Here is a 9,851-nt window from a genome sequence, read left to right on the forward strand (position 1 = left end):
AATATTTAGCCTCATGTTTACTATTTTGCATCTCTGTGTTGTGGGCATTGTGATAATTGGATCAATGATATTGAGCTAATTTGGATTGTATACTCTGATTGGGGGCAAAAGCAAGAGTGGATGCAACCAAAACAGCAAGTCTTTTTGAGCAATCACTTTTGTTGGCTAATCACAACAAAGAAGATGAAAACATTACCATGAAGATATGGTATTGGTAGATGCAAGTGGGATACTTATATATGGACCCATTAGAAGAAGATGTCCTTGTCTATTGTCTATATTTTACATGGTTATAAACAAACATTAGTTTTATCTCTCTTTGGAGTCATTAACTGATTTTGTAACCATTTGAAGATGGTCCGCTATATATCCTTGTCTATCTATATTTTACGTCACGCGTTATAGGTTTTGTAATTTATTGATTATCTCACCAAATGTCCAAACGTATATTATTATTTTCATCAAATTCCGTCTTTTAAATTAATTATACATTTTATTAACACGGACTAATATAATACTCCAGTGTCTTTTGTTTGATTTCAGTTCTTTCTACTTATTTATTTTTTAACAAAAAAAAAGTCTTCCTAGGAAACTATCTGATCAATCACTATATTAATCAGTAAATAATTGAATACACAAAAAAAAGGTTGAAAGATGATATTATGTTTTATTTTTGATTTAAAAAAGATAGCATTATGTTGTGGATATTTTGAAAATTTAGTGATAAATTCTCTTGTTCTTTAACAAAGAAAAAATGACATTACAGTATTTACTCTTGCAATTTTCACATTTAAACAGGTGCCATGATTTTACATCTAAAGCATTTGAAGATGACACTACAAATGTTTAACCAACTATGATTACAAGATGACATTAATCATTAATCTGATGGGGACTGTTTCACCGGTCTTTTCTCATAAGGACCCCAATAAATTTAAGAAAAACCAAAATAATGATATATGTAATACTAATAAAAATCTAAAATTTGAGAGAGAAGAAGAAGGCAAAGAAGTACTACTAAGGGTTTGAATGGTGGCTACTTATTTGGTTGTGCGGGGAAAGCGGTTTTTGAGTGCGGTACGTATGAACTGTGGTATATGCGGTTTGCAGGACAAGTGCAATTTATACAAAATAAGCGGTACATAATGATATTTGATTGGTGAAAAACTATTTACGCTTCAGTATTAATTGTGTGAATGGTAAAAAAAAGAAAAGCGGTGCGGATTATATATTATAAATAAATTTATTAATAATTAGTATATTTATATATTATTGTATGTTATGAACTATTTTAAATTAAATATTTAATAAACACTATCTATAGTAAATATATGTATCTATTTAAAGATTAATGAAATATATATAACCTACTACTACTATAACAAATTTTTAAATTGCAAAATATAGAATTGTTTTAAAAGCTATATAACCTATTTCTCCCTCTGTTCCAAAATATAGAATTGTTTAGCTTTTTTTTTTGTTCCAAAATATAGAATTTTCTCAGATTTCTATGCAAGTATTAAAACAATTTTGGTCAAACAATTTTATGTGTTTACAAAAATATGGCTGGCATCTGAAATTTTTTTCTTGTAATTTGTTAACAACCCCTATTTAAGTGGAATAAAACGTATCTCTTAATATTCTTAATTATCCATTCTATTTTTTTCTTTTTTTGTGGTCAATTAATGTGTCCAATTAATGAGTTATTTTGTGTTAAAATTTTCCTTAATAAGCGTGCTTTTAGCCAAACAATTCTATATTTTGGAACAGAGGGAGTATTTAATTGTTATAAACAAGGAAATAATTTTTTTTTTGGGTTCAATTGTGAGTGCTTTTTGGGAAGTGAGTTAAAATAGGGAAAGTGGGATAAATTTGTTGTGATTTTTGAGATATGCATATCCGTATATATAGCTTATTTAAATTTAAAAAAATCAAAAAAATAACTGTTGATTGCGGATTTGTAGTGGACCGCTACATATCAGACTCTTCTAGTATAGAAAAGCGGTCTTGTGTTAATTTTCCCCAAAATCTGCGATTTTTTTTTTTTTTTTTTTAAGAAAACGCAAATTTGTTTTAAATGTGTTGAAAGATGACTTTAGTATATTTAAAAAAAACGCACCTCCAAAACTACATTTAATGGTTACCATTCATACCCTAAAAATGGCTCTGGGAAGGTTATGCAACATAGATGGCTGGATCTTGACGGCAATGGTTGCGACGGAGTTCTCTAACGTCGGAGTAAACACTCTTGTCAAAGCAGCAACTTCCAAAGGACTTAGCCCATTTGTGGTTCTTGTGTATTCTTACACTTTTGGATCTCTTCTTCTTCTTCCACTTACCTTCTTCTCCTTCAGGTTCCACTTCTCATTCTCACCACTCTGTTTCAAGTTTTTAATAAGTAATTGCTCTTATATATAGCCTTATCTCTACAGAACAAGATCTCTCCCTCCGTTGACGTTTTCAATCCTATGCAACATGGGGATTCTTGGTCTGATTGCGTAAGTATACTTTTTATTTTATTTAGTAATCCTAAATTTAGAAGCAATTTGAATTCATACATCTTCCTAGCTAGGTTTCAAAACCAGTTATTGGTTGGTTCTTGAATTGCATATAGAAGATTTCTATTTCATTTAAGTTTTTCAATGGTTCTTGTCTTCTTGCATCTGATACTTGAGCCGTGTTTGTGCGAGTGTGTTGTATACTCTACAAAGCGATGCATAAATAACACGTATTCAAATAAATTCTTAATTTTCTATAAAAATATTGTTTATTAATAACATCCCATACTTTCATTTTATTTGAATTTGTTTTCATAAAGAGAACAGAAGTGCGTTTCAAATCGCAGGCGACAATGGGATCAAATACAGCTCGCCGACTCTATCTTCGGCCATGAGCAATGTCAATCCTGCTTTTACCTTCATCCTCGCCGTTATTTTCCGGTAATCTCTTTTCCCCCTAAATAGGCCTGGGCAAAATACCCGGATCCGAAGATCCGATCCGAATCCGATCTAAAAAATCCGATCCGAACCCATATTCGAATTGTAAAATACCTGAAAAGGTTCTAAATCTCTAAATCTGAAAACCTGAACCCAAACCCGATCCGAACCAAAATCTGAACGGGTATCCAAATATACCGATATTACTAATATATAGTAGTAATATATTAGTAATATTTATAATTTCAATAATATAAGTATCTAAAATATTAAGATTTTTAGATATTTTCCATAATTTGAAGTATTTAAATATTTCTTAGTAAACTTAAAAAGTACTCTAAAATTTTATATATATTACGTATTATTAAATAATTTAGACTAAATTAGATACTAAGATTTTGAATTTTGTGAACTTTGGGTAATCCGAATCCGAACCTTAAATACCCGAACGGAACCCGATCCGAACCCGAAGTCTAGAAATACCCGAATGGGTCTTATACCTCTAAACCCGAAAATCCGAAATACTTGAACCAAACCCAAACGGGTACTCGAATGCCCAGACCTACCCCTAAATATCCCAAATAGTTAGTTGAAATTATTTAGCTTTTTAAACTGTTTCATAAAGGTTGGTTGCCTATGTAGTTATTGATTCTCAAAGTTAGTCCAAATAATCTCTCCAATCATGGTTACATCAGGGGCACGTTTCTCGCCGCGAGATTTGCGTTGTGTCCACGGGATTAGATTAAATTTGTACAATGTGTAGAAGTTCCTTTTTAATATTACCGAAAACGTGTTGACAAAGCATCACTCAGTGGAAACATGGAATGCAAATTACAATAAGGTATCTCCTATATATTAATAGAAAAGCACAATTGAAAAAAAAACTGATGTGTCAGCGTTACATAGCTCAAAACACTTTTATCAAATAATTTTCAAAACATCTACTTATTTACAATTCTTGGCATTGAATTTATCATAAAAAAAACAAATCTATAATCCTCTCCTCTCACCTCATTATTGTTTATATAAATACTCCCGCTGTCCCACAAAGATTAATGTTTAGAATATTTTACACATTTTAAGAAAACAATAATTAATGAGTTTAAATATATTTTTTCTTTGACTAAAGATATATTATTTAATTTTAAACTAATAACAATTCAAAAATTTTAAATATTTTCAATGATTACTTCTTGAAGTTTACAAAACATCAATCTTTGTGGGACAAAAAAATATCCCAAAACATCAATCTTTGTGAGACAGAGAAAGTATATCATTGACATATAAAAGATAATGTTCTTTTCTATAAGTTTTTAAAAATGAAAAAATTAATCAAAAATTAAAATCCAGAAATTTTAATTATCAATTTTTTATAACATATTTAATTCTTAGCAATAAATTACATTTCACAAACAAAAAAAAATTATTCATTTATTTACCACTTTTATACATTTTTCTCATTGCATTTTTAAACTTATGATTAGTTTAAATTAAATCCATTAGTCTAAAAAGTATTTTTTATCTATTTAATGGTATAGTGATGTAGATGATAATGTTAAACATAAAATATGTGAATTTGATTTTTAGAAATACAAAAACACATCAAAAATTTATACACCACCTTAAAATTCTATTCCAAGTTCAAATATTTTACGGGTAAAACGAATTTTACCGAAAGTAAACGCAAATTTGAATAAACAAAAAAAACTTTATTTACATATTTTGTTTTACACAAAATAAATCTTAAATCTCAAATAATAATTTTGCACATAATACTTTATTTAAATCGATTTATCCCACACGGGTTGGTACCTAGTGAAACTTTACCAATCAAATCATAACAACAAAAACTATTTCAATATTGATTTTAATAAGGTATGAAACGTTTACTAATTAACTTGCACACTTTTTTTTGGTGGAGAATGGAGAAAATATCTCTTAAGACAAAGAGTAGTATAGCCAAAGTGTTGGGGACAATAGTGTCTATAATAGGTGCACTTGTTGTTACTCTTTACCACGGTCCAATGTTAATGTCTTCACATTCCGATTGGGTCATCGGCGGTGGCCTTCTTGCTCTTCAATACATCCTTGTCTCCGTCTCTTACCTTGTTATGGTATATACACATAAACATTTTTATTCCACTTAAAAAAAAAAAAAAAAACACATTCTCGCTACAAGATAATGTTATATCAAGAATATCATTGAATTAGTTTACTCTGGTATTCGGGTGATTAATTACAGGCTCACACAATGAGCCGGTACCCATCTGCGGTCGTTGTGACGCTCGTGCACAATGTTTTCGTCGCTGTTGTGTGTGCATTCGTTAGTCTTTTGGCTGAGAAGGACGACCCAAGGCATGGATCATAAGATTTGACATAACTTTGATTAGCGTTGTAGCAACGGTATTTACAAAATTTTGCATTACTTTTTGGTTTTAGATGTTTGTTAATTATATTTGTTGGTTTTTCTTGGTCTTGATGATAAATGGAATAAACAATTTTTCATAGGGGACCTTGAATTCGGGATACTATGTTATACATTCGTGGGCTGTGAGTCATAAGGGACCTGTGTATTTGTCAATGTTCAAACCGGTATCTATACTGATCGCAGCCGCATCAACTTTCATTTTCCTCGGCGAGGCACTCTACCTTGGAAGGTATAACACAAACTTATCTCTTTTTCTTCATGATATTAGTTTCACTATGTCCATAATCTTATTTCTCACTTCTCCTCTTTTTTGGTTTGTTTGATTACACAGTGTGATAGGAGGAATATTTATCTCAATAGGATTTTACATGGTGTTGTGGGGTAAAACCAAGGAAGACAAAGTGGACATTTTAGGAACCATAGAGTTGTCGTCTCCTTCACATAAAGCTCCTCTCTTGGTTTATTAAAAGCAAATATTTAATATTCAGTTTAATTTTTTTATAAGTGATATTTTTTGAAAGATTGATGATATGTGTCATCTATTTTACAACTTTTTACCATTAATCCATAGTATTAATGATTCGAAATTGATAATGATACATTACAAAATATATACATCAGATTCCTCTCTAGGGCTATCGTCTCAGAATAAATCGATGGCTGGTATCGAACGACCCTCTTAGTTGATCATTGACATATATACTCGCAAGGGTTCCAGTTAAGGGATCTGGTCCCGTTCATATGTGTCTGCAAAAGATGGAGATCGCTACTAAGAAGCAAGAACTTCATCAAATAGCAAATGACTTACGCTCCAAGAAAGCTTCTTGCGATCCAAGACAATGGGGATTCTCTTCCTCGTTGCATCCTTTACGAACAAGAAAACAACGGTCATCCCAAAATGACATCCGAAGAGGCTGATCTAACGTGCGGTGACAAACGTTTGGTCGACTTCGATGTGCTCGGACATTGCGATGGACTGTTCGGCTCCAAGAAAGAACTTTAGCGGTTTGGAATCCGTTGCTGAGACAAGTAAGAAAGGTATCAACAAAATCTTCTAAGCCAATCAGTTCTAATGATATGATAGGTTTCGGTTATGATCATTCAATTGATGATTACAAGATCGTGACCTTCTCAGCATTGTCTGAAACCATAATGCATGGCTCCAAAACATTGGTCTCGAGGCGAAATTTTCACAGTGAAGTCATCTTCGCGCTGGAGTATTGATCATTTTCTTTATTCGTCGTTACTTCGACAAAAGAGGGATCGGACTCTTCCAGGCAATAAAATCTTCTGGCATGTGAATAACGACCCGGAGAACGGAGTGGAATCCAAAACTATCTTTAGTTTTGATCTATCGTCCGAGACATTCGAGTACAAGCCTTTTCCTAAGAGAATTAAAGGATTGACCCGAGGTTTAGTTGCAGTACGATGATGTCTAGGATATCTCAGAGAAACTACGTCGCTTTACTTGGGATACACAAGGAGAAAGATGAACGGACACTGAAGTATTTGGGACATGAAGCTCTGAAGATTTTCACTTATAACTTGGAGACTGGTAAATTTAATTATTAAGGTCAAGACCAATTTCAGGACTTTTTTTTTTTTCAACCATTGGGCCACAACTGGCCGGCCCATTAGCCAAATTCCTACATTCGTAACAACCGGGACTCGATTGTGATAGTGCCTTTTACAAATGGACTTACTTTCTGCCACAACACTAAGGTCACTTCACGTTTTTTTCTTCTTTATATGACTATGTTGAGACTTTGTTTCCTCTTAATCAATGCTTTTATAAACTTACCTAAACTTTAAATTTTGATGGGCATTTGCAAAAATACTATTCTTTCTATACCCTTTTGCAAAAACACTTTTTCTTATTGTCTGTTATATATATATATATATATATATATATATATATATATAAAATAACTAAATTCTAAATCTTAAACTCCAATTACTAAATTCTACCCGTCAAAACTATATACTAAATTTAAAATAGAGAATCCAAATCTGACAAAAAAAAATGTTAAAATTTAATTTAATATATTGTTGTTGTGTAAAAAAAGAAAAAACTGAAAATGACAAAAAAAATGTATTTTTAATTTTTTTTATCATACATTGCCAAATTTCTTATCGACAAAATTTACATGTCACCATCACGTGAGTTACTAACTTTGAAAACCATATTTTATATAATAAGATGTGAAACAATTAATGAATTAATGGAGAAATCAACAATTTATGGTATCACAAATTTAACATGTCCTAATTCTCTCCTTGAATGAGAACCAAGGAAGCGGTCAAAACTTATAGTCACTGGAATGGATTATAGTCGTCGTCTCCACTCCGCTAGAATCCCACAAATTGGACTACATAAGGGGAGATATGATTCTTTTATGAATTGGCTTTGTCTCGTTAAAATAATTTGTTTTGTTTGTTATACTGCTTTAGACTTACATTTTCGGATGTCCAATTTTATTTTTACCATTTGTAATCGATTAATCATTTACAAATACGTCTAAAAGATGAGTGAAAACAACTTGTTAATGATTGTACGTTATCTTGAAAATGTCTAGAAGTGGTCAAACTGCTTATATTCACAGAAGAACCAATTCCTCAAAAAATATTTATTGAGATTCCTTTGCCTTGCTTCTTCAGTTTATTCCTCTCATTTAGCTTGGTCTATCTTCAAGGCAACTTATAAGACGATACCCACGAGAAAGAGACCTTCGAAAACACTTCCTACAACGATCATAACTACTTCAAGAAAACTCTGTTGCGTGACTTGCTCTGAATTCAAGCTTATACCGGCAAGATATATTCAATTCCCAAGTAAAACTCATATAAAGAATAAGGTTTACCTAAATATTCTTTCAGGAATGCAAAGAAAGAAAGAATGAAGTAAAGGCAGCCGTCAATACTTATCGTTACTGGAATGAATCTCCACTCCGCTAGAAGTCCAAAAATTGGACTATATAAAAAAAAAAAATTTTAAAAAAAGTCTGATTCTTTTACGAAGTGGGTCTGTCTATTTAAAAGAATTTCTTATGTTAATTTGTTATACTACTTTAGAATTGCATTTTAGGTATGTCCAATTTTATATTTACCGTTTCTAATGGATTAAGTTTGAAATGAACTTATATAATAGATAAAAGAAAAAAACCAACAAAAACAAATTAACATCTTTTCGATTGATAATTAATCACCATTATAAATCAAATACTTAGTCCCCTCCACAACTATATTTTTCAACAAATTAAATTACAAATGTTTTTCTCATTAAAACCACCTCAAATTTGATATATATGATCCTATTGATTAAGTAATTAATTAGTGTTAGTATAAAATAAAATACACATACTTATTAATGGATTCATACTCGTTTTATCAAATCTTTTAAGGACAAACAAAAAAACTATCTTTAAATAGTATAAGATGCAAAACAATGAATGAATCAACAAATTTAGTACAACAATATCAACAAGAATTACTCACACTAAATCAAGTAGCCTAAACCTGTCTCTAACCACGTTTTTCTTCGGTTAGTTAGTACTTAGTACTAGTCTTTTTCATAGAAGTCACATAGATTCCAAGTAAAATACACATGTAGTGGACTCATATTCGTTTTACCAAATCTTTTAGTTAGGGATATCAATAAATATTTACAAGAAAAACATATATAATCTAATTTTTTTTTAAAAAGCTAATATTTTCGACCCTTTTTAAAAAGCTAATATTTTATTTCAATTAGTATAGGTATGTGTTTTTATCTTGTATTGTCTTGTTAGAAGGAAATAAGTAAATTACTAACTGCGAAAAAAAAGAATGTTCCTAACTTCCTATTAAGATGAAAAAAAAATTATAGCAAAAGAAAAATAACTGGTGACTTAAATTACTTCAATATATTGCACGAAATATAGTTGAAGTTATTAAAAATTTTACTACGTTAAAATTTTTAAATATGTTAGTTGGATTAAACTTGACTGACACATACGAGCTCGCAAATGCGTTTTTTTGGTGAGTAGATATTGTGTGAGTTTTTTGGAACATTTAATTGTCTGAAAACTCCAAGTATGATTGACGAACTACATCTGAATATTTATTTTCTAGTTACCTTTATTCAAGATCCTGAAGGAACTAAACATATGAATAAAACAAGAAATTTGTTATTTGGGAGCTTGAATCTTATAACTAGTTTTGCTATCCTCTGAAGTTGTGGTTCATTGGTTTACCTCCAACGCATTCTACATGCTTTGCAAAACGAGGATGTCTAGGGTTTGTGGGAATGTACATATACATGTTCCAAACCATGCCTCAGATAGTCGTTTGGACCGCAAGTAATGACAAATCTTGGAGCAAGTTTACAGTTGATGAGTATTTCTGTGATGGCTTGCTTTAAAAGGTCTCAGCTATGACCGTAAAAGTGAAGTAATTGGGACAAGAAGAAGCTATGATAATTCACTTGTATCTTGGAGAGGATTGTTCAC

The 9,851-nt window shown here is 31.0% G+C and overlaps 1 pseudogene across 1 annotated transcript; it reads left to right on the forward strand.

The window, feature by feature from the left end:
* The first annotated feature begins 2,030 nt into the window (after window positions 1-2,030).
* On the forward strand, window positions 2,031-5,951 carry LOC104724371 (WAT1-related protein At5g40210-like; annotated as a pseudogene). Its single transcript, XR_015572637.1, has 7 exons — window positions 2,031-2,354; window positions 2,433-2,498; window positions 2,826-2,939; window positions 4,858-5,050; window positions 5,179-5,339; window positions 5,445-5,593; window positions 5,696-5,951. The product of XR_015572637.1 is annotated as a WAT1-related protein At5g40210-like (transcript).
* Window positions 5,952-9,851: the final 3,900 nt, after the last annotated feature.

Source organism: Camelina sativa, chromosome 11 (assembly GCF_030686135.1).
Source record: "Camelina sativa cultivar CO46 ecotype springtype chromosome 11, ASM3068613v1".
In the NCBI taxonomy this organism is placed as follows: domain Eukaryota; kingdom Viridiplantae; phylum Streptophyta; class Magnoliopsida; order Brassicales; family Brassicaceae; genus Camelina; species Camelina sativa.